Raw genomic sequence first — 14,236 nt, 5'->3', positions numbered from 1 at the left:
CATAGCTTCTACCCCTTCCTGACCTGCTGCAAACCTCATATTTTGTAGTTTATCCAAAATGCATGTAAGATGCTTGTGTGTGTCCTCCTCATGCTGTATTTTCTTGTAGTTCCATTAAGGTTATGGTTTGTCCCCAGTTAACAGTTTGGGAACATCCTGATCTTTTGCAATGCCATAGTTCTGTAAATTTCCCCAATTTCTTAATAATGGTCATTAGTGTTCCTCAAAAAGTTGTCATATCTCTCTCTTGATCTCTATCATTAACCAATAAGATGCTTAGTCTTGTTCTGCTTTTAATCGTCAAAAGCACTGTTTCAATATGGGTGTGCAGACATTTGACATCCACTGTGTACTTTATTGATGAGAACCAGACAATATACGTGCCATTGGTTTCTACAGGAAGTCCAAAATGTGTTGTCAAGCTAAATGGTTTTGCTGTCTGACAACTGGTGCTTGAATGTGGTTTGCTATCAAATGTTACAATTGTCTGTGAATGATGCAACACCCTTTCAAATGCAAGAAATTTTATGGGAAAGATGCCTCTAACTTTGTATCTCTACTTTAGCCATAGTGCCTTAAAGGGACACTCTGGGTACCATAACCTCTTCATTGGAATTAAGGTGTTTATGGTGCCAGGAGGTCCCTGGTGCTGACTAACCTTCAGGGTTTAACATTTTAACCCCAAAGTCTCCCCTCTAGCCCCAGATCGTTCGGCTTGCTGACCAGCTTCAGAACAGAAGGATGCAGCAGTCAGGGGTGCTGCTAATTTGGCTTTGTGTGGTCAGCTGGTGCTCTCATCTAATCAGCGGCTCCTATACCGGCAGCTGTTCTAGGCTCCCATTTTTAAGCTTTTCATTTGTTAAACCATTCGTGAACGGTTTAAACCTCTACAGGTAAGTAAGGGGCCTTTCTAGCACCACATCAACTTCATCTCGATAACGTTATTATGGTGCCCGTATTGTTCCTTTTTAATATTGTGGTAATATCAACGGTTATTGCGGAGCATACGTACTGTTTGTTATCCTTCCCTTACAATGGCTTCAAACTAGCAAAGAGTGAAATCCACTACAATTCACTGTTTAGTGAATAAGCTACTTGTATCTTTCCCGTGAGCTCTGGTTTCAATACATATGTTGAGATAGTTGTTAGCTGGAGATTCTACTGGGAATGAAAGTTGCCCAGGTACCTGTGGCGATCCGTTTAAAGTTTTCTTGTCTTGCTATTGATTTAAAGGTCATTTTATTCCTACACTACCATTTAAATTTTCTTTCTCACATTTATTGCACTGAATTTTTTTTTTCTTCCTATTGCTAAATGTTCTTTTATCTCCCTCCACCATATGCTAATAGTTCAGAGATTTCTTTAATTACATCAAGCCCAGTGCAATTCAAATTTCTACTTCCCTATAGCAAGTTAAGTTGGATTGCTCCTGTTTCCCCTTTCATTATTGCATGGGCCTTAACTCCATTAGTGTCACTGGAATTTGAAAATATGTCCACTAGTACTAAATACAAGTTTATGATTTTTATGACAATAGATAGGTATTGTTAAAGGGTCACTGGTTCTTATTGCACCCTAACATCTCAACTTAAAACTGTAAAACTCACTGTAGCTCTCAACCTGCCACCTGGAATGAGTTTTGGGCTGCCTTTGTTAAGGAACACATTATAGCACAACCAGTTTCCACTCGTTCAAAAAATAAAAATTAAATCATTAAAAACTCACTTTTTCACAAAAGCGTATCAATTAAACTGTTAATAGCTCACAACTGATTCCTCTCTTGCAACTGTCATTACCCCCCCCCCCCCCCCCCCCAAAAAAAAACACTCACTCACTCACTTACTCTGTATTCAGTGTTCTACCAATCTACTTCCCTAATACTATTCTTACCTTTTGTGTCACTTTACCCCACTCTACCATGTATGCTCATTGAGCAGGGCCCTCAACCCCTCTGTTCCTGTGCGTCCAACTCGTCTGGTTACAATTACGGAGGGGAGCATTTTTTGTTTTAAAAAAATATTAGCATAACATTTAGTTGATGCATAGTTATAATGTAAAAGTATGATAAAACCAATTTATTTTTTTTTATTATAGATTTTAGTTCAGACAAAAAATAAATTATGTAAACTTACACAGATTTTCTTTTTATTCTTTATAAAAAAATATTGGGGAATGAAAAGCTTTAGACTGAATACAGTTTAAATGCAAAATTCTAACATAATTCACATTAAGTAGATGTGACAAAAAGATAAACGTTTTATACTTTGCTTGTAGGCATTTGTAAGCACCCTGATGGAATTACCGGTACTAGCAATACAGCTTATTAAATCTGACAACATAATCTTTAAAAAAAAAAAAAAAAGTCTACTATTATGCTCACTTGCAAATACAGTCATAACCTGTATTTCTAAAATAAAGGTGTTTTTCAAACATTAAATGGACAGAATGGGTTTCTGCAGAGAAATGTTTTGCCTAACAAGCTGGCAATCATTCCCAGTATAAGCGTGGGTACGGAATCTTGAATGGATGTGGCAATCTTCACCCACTGTTCCTGTAAGTAATTTGTGTGACTTATTACTGTTAAATGTTTGTCTATTTTAATTGTAAGTGCTTCATACACCAAAGCTGGTTTTCAAAAGAAAAACTGAAAGTAAATAGGAATGTTTTCGTAGAGATAAGTGTGCTAAAATAAACTCAATGCCTCTTTGAGATCAGTGGCATAACTACAGGGGGGCAGAAGGTGCGGCTGCTTGTGCACGAATATCGCAGGGGAGGCGATGAGAGGAGCGGGCCAATGGCGGCAGGATTTTTGGCTGCACAAGCGCAGATGCAATTTGCATCCCCCCCCCCCCCCCCCAAGAAAAAAAAAATGCATCTACACTTCTGTATCTCGTCGCCCCCCTTTTAGTTTAATATCTCCTCTCTTGAATGTCTTGCCTCTTTGAGTCTTACACCCCTGTTTAGTGTGACTCTTACAACCCCTCTTGTGCCTGCCTTCTCCCCCCCCAGCCCATTTTCTGTATCTTTCTTTTCCCCAGCCTCTTTCTGTGTCTTTCTCCTATATCGACAATAGATATACAGGCAAGAATACATATATGGACAAAGACACAATCATACAGGCGCAAAAATACCAGCACATAGTCATGCAATCTACACAGGCAGGTACACAGACACCAACATTAAGATATATATGAGGACACAGAAACATATAGTAATACGGAGACACACAGACATTAAGACGTACATACACATACATACAGTAAAATACATATTAGACAGTCATATAGAGACATACAGTCATACAGACACAGGCAGTTATACATGCAGTCACAAGTTTATGTTTAAATCTCAGGTCTGTGAAATCAGGTCCTTGGGAAGCATGGTGTCTGGCTCTAATCTATGGATCAAATTCAGCAGCCCAGCCCCATCACTGGGCGCCAGTGGCGGAACTTAAGTAGAGAGAGCCCTGGTGCAGGAAAGGCCAACCCCCGGAGCGAATAGGGAGGGCATGACTGCTGCCCTGAGGAGTTGGCATAGCAACCAAAAGGATACAGCTGGTTTTGCAGTTGAAAGCATGGAATTCTAGGAAAAATTACCAGACTACTGGTGAACAATGCTGAGGGAGCCTGGCAGTGTCTTTCCTCTGGTAGTCTCTGTAAAACCTATGGTTGCTTCTCATTAATCCCTGTCGTCCGTCGGGTTCTTACTTTCCGTCGGCCGCCGGCACTTCCGGAGGAGCATCGGCGTGTCACAAGAAGGGCATCTGTTGGCTCTTTAACGTTTAAGCATGAGTGCTCCCACTGTGGTGGGGCTCACCCAGCCGTCCGTTGTTTTCAGAGGTGAAAACCCCACCCGATGTCGGAGTCCAAGGATTACGTTCCTTGGGGAGAGGACGCCATTGATGGCAGAAAGACAGGTGCCGTGGCTCTCACTCTCTCTCAGGGGTTCCCATTTAATCCATCGGGGGAGGCGTCGTTGCGCCTAGCCTGTCCTTGGTTCGGGATAAGGAGGGGGTCCTGGCAGCCGAGCTAGGGGAGGAGGTGGAGCTGTAGGAAATCTGTCTTATCTGTCGGGGTCCTCGGTTCATGATGGGATTTCAAAGGAGGACTGTCGGGTGCGATATGCTTCTTTTGATCGGGCTTTGGATTTGGTTTGTGGAGTAGTACCCGGGGGCCCTGTTGGCGACGTCTGATATCCAGTCGGCTTTTCGGGTGCTGCCAGGTCATCCAGATTGTTTTCATCTGTTGGGGTGTCAGTTTCAGGGTGATTTTTCTTCGACATGTGCCTTTTCATGGGTTGTTCGATTTTTTGTTTTTATATTTTAAGTTTTTCAGTTCCTTGTTGGAATGGATCGTGGCGTGGGTGTCGGGCTGTTCTTCCCTCCTTCACTATCTCAACGACTTCTTTTTTAAATTCTTTATTTTTCTTGTGCATAGATTGACAACAAGCGTGTAGAGCCACAACAGCATCTACAAGCAATTCCATAACATTGTACAGTGTGGCATTTTAGACTGCACATTTTTTATATTATATGAAGATAGCAAGCTCTTAAACAACGTTTTTGTGATAAAACATGCTAAGCTAGACGTGCATAAAACAGATCTAGTTATGAGATGCATATAATTGATTAACTGCGCGTTTTTAACTATAATTATCGCTTAGCAGGCATAAAGTATAATAAGAAAATAATTTTTGCTTTTGATAAATGCTTTAAGACAATATGCATAGGGATATACAGACCCATAGTGTTGAAAAGGGTAAACAAAACAATCAAATTCGTTGTTGGTGTCAGCAGTACAATTGTTACTTTGCAGCGTTTGAACAGGTTTGTGGTCTAATTCCTGCGCCTAAACTTCTGCACCTTGGAGAACTAACTGGTACTGTATATGTTGCTTGTTAGTGTCATGTGGTCTAAAACCATTGGGACCGAGAGCATCACAAGCAAAGAAAGATAAGAGTTCCCTCCAGTAGACCACTTCTAGCCCTTAACCAAGCAGTAATCGGCTATAAGTCGTGAGCGCGTGCAAATTATTGTGCACAGAAACCAGTACAGGGTTAAAACATGTATTAGTGTCTATGCTAGGCAAGATTTGGATTTATAGCTTTAGTTAGGTGCCTTGCAATGAGAGGATTGGGCAATACAGCCTGCACATTCACTGGTTCTACAAAACTACAAAGGGTTTATCTACTGAATAGTGGGTTGAGTTAAAACAACTAAATTGCAAAATTAAGGCCCAACAGTGGAAGTGCAAAGGTCTCTAAACATGGTTTCTTAGCAGGTTGGTGCTTAATTAAATACATTTTAATATTCACTAAATAAAACCCAAAGTTTATTCTAATTATTAGGTCAACTATAAATATGCAGGGAAAACACTCTTCACTCATAAAATTAGATGAATTTGCCTTGTCTTCAAGACTTAAATATGGGCTTCGACAGATCTCTTATGTGTAATGTGTCCCAAATGTGCACTTTCAGATGTGTCCAGGCTAATGTTATATTTTGCACGGATTTTCAGGATGGGCCGAAGTTTTAGCCACCATTCCTCTTTGGGAAGACGGTGTCCCATGTGGGCTTAGCGTGGTCCTGCTGGTAGCCGGCTGTCGATGTGCTTCACGGCTCTGTCCGGGCTGGCTGGGAGGTGTGCTGTGTCATTCCAGGATAGGTATGTGGCACCTTGCTCGGGAGACCGGTTCCCCGTCTCTTCAGGAGGGGAGGCTCTCGCCTGGAGCATTCCATCTGCCATTGCTGTGGTGCGAGTGTTAGCCTGTCGTGCCTTCATGTCTTCTGCTTGCCTCTGGCCTGTTAGGGCACTTGTAGTTGGTTGCTTTCGGATCAGCTTGTGTCCGGAGGCCTTGTTGTTAGCAGTGTGCGTGGGGGTAAACCGTCCCCTCTCTTTGTCTCCAGCGCACATGGCATCCGCCATTTTAGTTGACTTGCCCGGCCCGCCGATCAGGGTGGTGTCGCTGGGCTTTGGTTGTTTTGCAGTAGTCTGGGCCACGGGGTGAGGACCGGGATGACCCCCACCGGTCCGGGGGGGGGGGGACAGGGCCAGCTGCACGCCGATTTGGGCCTCCGGCTGGGCACTATCAGGCGGGGACTGTAACTTGGAGAGCCGGCCTCTCCCTGGATCCAGTGCCCCCTTGCACAGAGGACCAGTGCTGCCGGGTTCCTTTCTGGGTCGGAATTTGTAGGTTTCAGGCTTAAATTGTAATGGTTTGCAGGAGCTAAGCTTTCTTGCGGCCGGCCAGCTCGGTGGTCCGGCCCCGCCCCCCCTCAACGACTTCTTGGTTGTCAGTTTTCTAATTCATCACAGTGTAGTGGTTTGTCCATCTCTTTCTGCACTAGTCAGGTTCTCAGGTTTGTACGAACTTGTTGTTTCACTTTCATAGGGTTGTGGCGGAATTTGGGGTTCCAACTACTACGATTTTTCTTCCTGGGGATTTAGATACAGACTAAGCTTCAGGTTGTCATATCTCGTGTCATATCTATGGGGCTACCTATTGGGCTATTTGAATTCTGCAATCCCAACAGGGCCATATGATATTTGGCTGTAAGTCATGCCCATGGGGCGTGCTTTCAGTCACTTACTTTCCTTGACTGTGGTTGGTATTCATCTACCTTTTAACTTTACTTGCCTTTTGGTAGTTTGGAGCTTTGTTCCTCGTGGGTTACAATGGTCAGACATTTTGGCGCAGTAAAACAGTGTCTAACTTGGCCTTTGAGCTGTTTACAGAGGCTGCAACTTAGTTGGTTTTGGTGCTTTTTTCTGAGGGCTATGATGTTGGCGTGGTCAGATTCCTTTTTGGTGCTATTCCCTATTGTAGTGTCGGCCAAGCTCTGGGTCTCAGCTTTGGCAAAGAAGCAGGTTCTTTTCCATGCAAAAAACTTTAGTGTGGTTCATGTCGTTAACCAGTTATCTTTGGGTTCTCTTCTGGGATGGGATTTATTGCGACGGTTGGTTCTGCATTGCTTGGAATGTAATATTTGTTTGGGTGCAGGTGCCAGGTGTGTCTAATGTATTGCCGACTCTCTTTCTCGCTTCCAGGAGGATGAATTTCAGGAGGTGACTCCAGAGGCAGAAGCTTGTGGAGGGCCCTGAATTATTCTGGGACCTCAGTTTTGGAACTTGACTGACTTGATTGAGAGATCCCTGTCTCCTAAGTCTTGGGCAGCATACTTGACGGTGTGGGATCAATTTGGTTGGTCTTCTTCAGAAAGTAGGTTGTTATCCACTTAGCCTTTCTTTCTGACTTGCGTCATCGAGGGACATCCGTGTCAGTGGAACAGGGTATGTCAGCTCTTTCAATCTTAATGCACTTCATGTGAGGGGAAAATGTGACTAAAGCATTTGTGGTTCAGCGCGTATTGCACTGTTGTAGACGTAAACTGGTGGCGGTCGTTAGGCATCCTGTATTTGTGCACTTTCTGGTAGACATAGGTGGGATCCTGCCTGCTATTTATGTTTTCCCATTGGAGGCAATTCTGTTTCAGGTAGCCTTTTCTGTGTGTTTTTATGCAACTCTATGCGTCGGCAGATTGGTGGAGTTCTAGAGCTCAGTCACCCCTTTTTAGGAAGGAGGTTCTTTAGTTTAAAAAAGAAGTGAAATTTCTAATTTGGCGATCTAATACTGATCAAACGGGTAGTGGTAGAGTGATTAGGATTGGAGCGTCCATAATTGGAGATACGTTCCAGTGCATGCATATGGGTTATTATCCATTCACTAGAATGTTTATGTTGGTGTTGCGCTCATTAGGAGTGGATTATACTGTATTGTGCTTGTTGGGAGTGGACTCCCAAACAAAAAATAAAAAATGATAGTGGTTATTCAACTCATTCATTCCGCATCGGTCTGACTCTGCAGGCAAGCAGGTTAGGTCTGTCAGTCTCTTCCATTTGGCTGCTGGGTCGGTGGGAATGAGCAGGTTTTCGATTGTATGTTCTGCCTTTAATAGGTGCCTGGGTATGGTTAATGTTCAGTTGATTTCTTTATTGCTAGATATTCTCTATATGTTTGGATCCTTGGGCATTCTTTTATTTATTGGGCAGCTTGTCAGGTAGACCAGAGGTCGTATGACCAGGATCTTGGGATTACTCATCACCAGGTCAATGTTAGGTGGTGTGGGATCAGGGGGTTGCGCTGGCAGCAATTTTATATGGAGAGATCGCTTCAGCGATATATGACGGAACCAGTTATACTGCTGATCCACGCTGGTGGTTATTACCTGGGTCAAGAGCGCGCAACGCAAAAAGGGATATAACGAGGTGGATGTCGCTTCAACATGACAATATCACGATTCGTACAATGGTTTGGTGGATTGGTGATTCCTCATGTTGAACTAGAAGGAGATAACCATAATGCTATGCATACTGATTTGGTACATCTTACTCATGTTGGTTTGGACACATTTAAAATGTGGTTACAAGCAATAATGACACAGGCGCTGGCTTTGGGGGACGCATCCCCCTCCCTCTAGTAGGGGTGGGGTCTGCGGTGGCGGGTCTCCTGCGCCAGCAAATTTGGTAAATTTGGAGTCGCAGCCTGAATTTGGTTGATGACGAAGGACAGGCTGAAGAGGCTCTGGAAGAGGTTTTAAGTGTACCTGTCTGCTGAGTAAAACCAGCAGCTGACAGTATTTGGTTTTGCTGGTTTAAATAAAGCTGTGGCCGTTGCCCTTACCCACTTAACATGGTGTTGCGTTACTTATTGGGAATGGAAGGGTAACGGGATTTGGTGATCAAAGGAGTCAGCAGTCAAGGCCAACCCTCGGAGTGAATAGGGAGGGGGGAGCATGACTGCTGCCCTGAGGAGTTGGCATAGCAACCAAAAGGATACTGTTGGTTTTACAGTTGAAAGCATGGAATTCTGGGGAAAATTACCAGACTACTGGTGAACAATACTGAGGGAGCCTGGCAGTATTTTTACCCACCCACCCTCCCCAACTGTTCTGTTCTGGTATTGTCGTTTTGTTTTGTGTTTTCTTTGTTCTCATTTTGTCACAGCTGCGGGTTTCCTGCACCAGCAAGTTTGGTAAATGAATAATGCCCGGACGGGCTTGGGGAGTCGGAGCCTGAATTTGGTTGATGACGAAGGACAGGCTGAAGAGGCTCTGGAAGAAGTTTTAAGTGTACCTGTCTGCTGGGTAAAACCCAGTATTTGGTTATGCTGGTTTAAATAAAGCTGTGGCCGTTGCCCTTACCCACTTAACATGGTGTTGCGTTACTTATTGGGAATGGAAGGGTAACAGGATTTGGTGATCGAAGGAGTTAGCAGTCATGCTCCCCCCCCATCGCAAGGATGGTTAAAAGGTAGATCCCTATGTGTCGTGCAACTCCAACAATGCTTTGTTAGCTGGGTCTCTACCAATTTCCCGTGCATGCAGGGTTGTATTTAGTACTGAGCGGTGTTTGTGTGTTTGAATGTAAGAATGTTTTTGTATATAGTGTTGGTGTTTGAATGAGTGTTGGATTTTGAATGCAGAGGTGTATTTATATATAATTTTGGTGTTTAATAGAGAGTCGTGTTTGTATGTAGTGTTGACATTTAAATGCAGGGGTGTATTTGTGTGTAGTGTTGGCGTTTGACTGCTAAGATGTGTGGATATATACACATACATTGCCACACACACTGTGATACACATACACACAGATGTCACGCATGCAGTTACACAGACACATATACAGTATCTCACAAAAGTGAGTACACCCCTCACATTTTTGTAAATATTTTATTGTATCTTTTTATGTGACAACACTGAAGAAATTACACTCTGCTACAATGTAAAGTAGTAAGTGTACAGCCCGTATAACAGTGTAAATTGTCCAAATTGGGTACACCCCTAAGTGGAAATGTCCAAATTGGGCCCAAAGTGTCAATGTTTTATGTGGCCACCATTATTTTCCAGCACTGCCTTAACCCCAGGCCCGGACTGGCCATCGGGCATACCGGACAAATGCCCGGTGGGCCGCGATGATATCTCCTGTCGGCCCGTGCAGAGCCAGCACAAACCGAGGACCGGCCTGCTGTGTGCCTTCATGGGCCGGTGGGGAGATCAAAGATCTCCCTCACCGGCCCACAGGCACTGACATGCGGCCGCCAGCTGGGGAGGAAGGGAGAGGAGGACCCAGGGGAGCTCTACCTATAGCTCCAGTGGGTTGTCCTGTCGCGAGGTTGGAGCATTGCCGCGGTTACCATAGCAACGCTCAGATCTCGAAAGAGTGAACTTTAGCCCTGCAGGTCCCCTGCACGCCCCCCTCCCAGGCAGAAGGTAAGAAGGGAGGGGGAAATATAAAGTTTATTTTTATTTCATAAAAAAAAATACATACTTAATATATTTATTTAATCTGCCTCCCCCCCACCACACACACCGCAAACACACAGACAGGCACACATACATACAGACAGGCACACACAGGCACATACATACAAAGACACGAACATACAAACAGACAGGCACACATACATACAGACACACACACACAGACACACATACATAGACATACACACACAAACAGACACACATACAAACACACACACATATACAAAATGTTTAAGTCACATTCCTGTTTCCTACCTTTTAGGTTCAGGAGGGTAACTTCCCATGGAGTCCAGTGGTGGCTCAGGTTGATGGGAGTCAGAGTTCCCACTCTGACTCCCTCCTCTGCTTCCTCCCGTGCGGGCTCTGTGTAAGCTGGGAGGAGTGGCCGGGGCAGTCAGTTCCTCCCAGCGTGTCATCACAGGGGACCCGGTCGCGCTGTTAAAGCGCCACAGCGCTGACCGGCCCCCTGAAAATCCATACCCATCGGGTGGCCATAACAGCATGGGCCACCTGATGGACTCCTTGAATGGCAGCACCAGCGGTTTGCCGCGTGGGCCGGGCCTGCAAAACATGACGCCAGGCCCCCTGGAATGACTGGTCCGGTCGCAGCTGCAACCCCTACGACCGCTATATGTATGCCACTGGTTCCAGAATGTAATGTTGGAGAACAACTTCCTCGTTAATATGAAAGATGGAGGTGACTTTAAGCCGGAACTCCGGAATAGTACGAAGAATGACCCTGTCTTTATGGAAAATAGTGAAGGGTTCTGCAGCTGACAAAGCGTGAAGATCTGAGACCCTTCTGCCTGAGGCCAAGGCCACCAGCCTGTGGTTAGTTAAGGCCGACAAAGCTGATACATGAACCTTTAAGGTGTTATAACTCGGGCCCTTCTCGAGACCCTTCTCGGGCCCTTCTCGAGAAATTTCAAGACTTCCTTCGCAGAAGGCTGTTGAATAGAAACACTTTTCGAAAGAGCCCAGGAGGTAAAGGCGTCCAATATTCTATAGTATGTGTTAGAAGTGGAATGTTTTTGTGCTCTGAGTATGGTGTCTATGACTGCTTGAGAGAAACCTTTACTCCTCAGCCTTTCCCTCTCAATCTCCACGCCATCAGGTTGATGGAGGACGGATCCGGGTGAAGAACGGTCCGGAACCCTCAGAAGTTGCCAAGGTGGTTCTACACAAAGGCTCTGCTGGAGAGGAAACCAGGGTCTGCGAGGCCAAAAGGGGTCTATGGGTATGAGAGAAACACGTTTCATTCTCAGTCTCCTCAGGGAAAGATTAAGGGAAAAGGAGGAAACATATACTCCTTGTGGAATCCCCAACTGCAGGATAGAGCGTCCCTCCCCCTGGCTTGGGGATCATTGTCCTTTGTAAAGAAACACTCTACTTTCCTGTTCTTCCGTGTCGCCAACAGATTCACTTGAGGAAGGCCCCATCTCTTCACTATCATCCAGAACAGACTGTCCGAAAGACTCCATTTCCCCGGATGTATCCTGGATCTGCTGAGGAAATCCGCCATCAGATTCTGTGTTCCTGGGAGATGGATCACCGTGAGGCCTGCCAAGTGTCTCTGAGACCACGACATCAGTTGTTGCATGAGCACCATCATCCTGTGGCTTCTGGTGCCTCCCTGATGGTGTATGTAAGCTACCACCGTGGAATTGTCTGTCCTTATTTTTACCCATATATTTGTGAAGAGAAATGTTTCAGGGCTTCAAGAACAGCCAAGAGTTCCAGGAGATTGGAAGGCATGCTGTGCGTTGGAAACTTCCATTCCCCCTGCACGAAGCAGTGTTGACAATGGATTCCCCAACCCCATTGGCTGGCATCCGTCGTGATTACTATCAATGAAATTTCTCCCAGAGGGAAGCCCTTGCCAAGGGACTCCCTGTTAAGCCACCAAATCAGGGAATTGCGAACCAAAGATGGAATCTTGATGGGCTGGTATAGGCTTTTTGAAGAGAACTGGAGTAGGAAATTTGCTTGGAAGACTCTCATTCTCCACAGTGTCCACCTCGTTAGTCCTATCGTGGAGGACATGGAACCCAGCAGACTCATCGCCTTTTGGGCTGAAGTCACCTTTAGTCGCTAATATCCCCGAAACCTGCTTCCCGATTCTCAGGATTCTCTCTGGGGAGAATTGAATGGTTCCTGCAGATGTTTCAAACTGAGCACCCAGGTATATCATGGATTGACTTTGGCAAAGATGGCTCTTTTTGACATTTGATCCTCCAGCCGTGATGTTGCAGGAACTGAAGGCAAATGGAGGCATGTGAGGACAGGGTATCCCTGTCGTCTGCCACGATCATGATATCGTCCAGATAATAGAAGACGGATATGCCCTGTTTCCTCAGTTCTGCAACAAGTACAAGTATTTTTGTGAAGGTCCTTGGAGCTGTGCTGAGACCAAAGGGTAGGGCCCTGAACTGGAAATTACCCTCTCCAACTGCGAACCTGAGGTATTTCTGATGAATCTGAGCAATAGGGATATGGAAATAGGCATCCAGTAAGTCGATTGACATCATCCAATGATTGGGACGACCTTCTTTGTGATAGAACGCAGAGATTCCACCTTGAATCTGCGGATGTGTAAGTGCTGGTTCAGTCTGTGTAGCTCTAGAATGGGTCTCCACCCTCCCGAGGATTTCATGGTTAGGAAGAGGAGAGAATAGAACCTGTGAGTTCTTTCTGCTGTCGGGAATTATACTAGGACACCTTATTTTTGCAGAGGTAAGAGAAAGGCCTGGAGGGCAAGTAGTTTTTCCTTCTCTCCTGGCCATTTTGTGGCTTGGAAGGATCGAAAAGATTTTTTTTTTCGAATTCTAGAAAATATCCTCTCTGGATGATATCTAGAACCCAATTGTTGCTTGTGGAATTCTCCCATGCCATACGGAATTGAAGCAAACGAGCTCCCACAATGCCTGACTGGGAGACGATCCCGTCATAGGTTCCTGGAGTTTTTGGAGGATGCAGAACCTAGTGTTTCACCACCAATAGTGCTGGGCCGACCTCTCCAGGATTGAGCCCTTCCATACTCCCTACCCGGTCTATAGGATCTGCTATCACGAAATGGGTAGTAATCCCTTTTCGCACGAAAGGGACCCTTTAAACCTTGGTCTTGGGGCAGAAAGGCCTTCTTTCCTTCAGCGGCCCTCTTAATACAGTCCTGATTTTTACTGAATAACATCCCGCCATGGAATGGAAGGGAACATAAGCTGCTCTTGGAGGAAGCATCGGCTGACCACAATCTCAGCCATAATGCCTTCCTAACGGAAACTGAGAGAGCCATATTCCTGGCCAAGGATCTACTGCTGCTTCAGATGAGAAGTCAACAGCCAACTTCATGCCTCTCAAGCTGTCCAGTATGGAGGATCTACTCCTGACATTCTTAACGTCCTGCTGCAAATTCTCCATCCACACCTTCAGGGCTCTGGAGACAGACGTAAGGGCCACAACAGGGTGTAAGCCCGCAACTGAGGCCACATAAGCCTTGCAAAGACTGAAATCCATCTTTCTATCCATGGGGTCTTTGAAGGACCCTGCATCGTCAACAGGCAGAGTGGTACGTTTGGCCAAACTAACCACGGCTGCATCACCTTTGGGGGAGGGGGGGCGTCCCATGTGTCAGCGTCTGCATCCTCGAACGGAGAATCTTCCCTTAGCAGAGGATTTCCTGTCCGATCTGGACCATTCCTTTATAATGAGGTCCATTATAGCCTTGTGGACTGGGAAAGTAGCCCTCTTCCTCCTAAGGTCAGAGAAATGGTGGCTGGAGGTGGAAGGTTCCTCTTTAGAAGAGTCCTTCAGGCTAATGGTCTTGCAGATTCTAGATATCAAATGGTCAACCTCCAGGAAGTCTGGGACTGGGAGAGCACAATCCTCAGAGGAAGAGTCCAGGTCACCCCGGGGATCTGT

This window comes from Pelobates fuscus, chromosome 3 (assembly GCF_036172605.1).
Source record: "Pelobates fuscus isolate aPelFus1 chromosome 3, aPelFus1.pri, whole genome shotgun sequence".
NCBI classification, from domain to species: domain Eukaryota; kingdom Metazoa; phylum Chordata; class Amphibia; order Anura; family Pelobatidae; genus Pelobates; species Pelobates fuscus.
Note: the sequence above shows the minus strand (reverse complement) of the source record.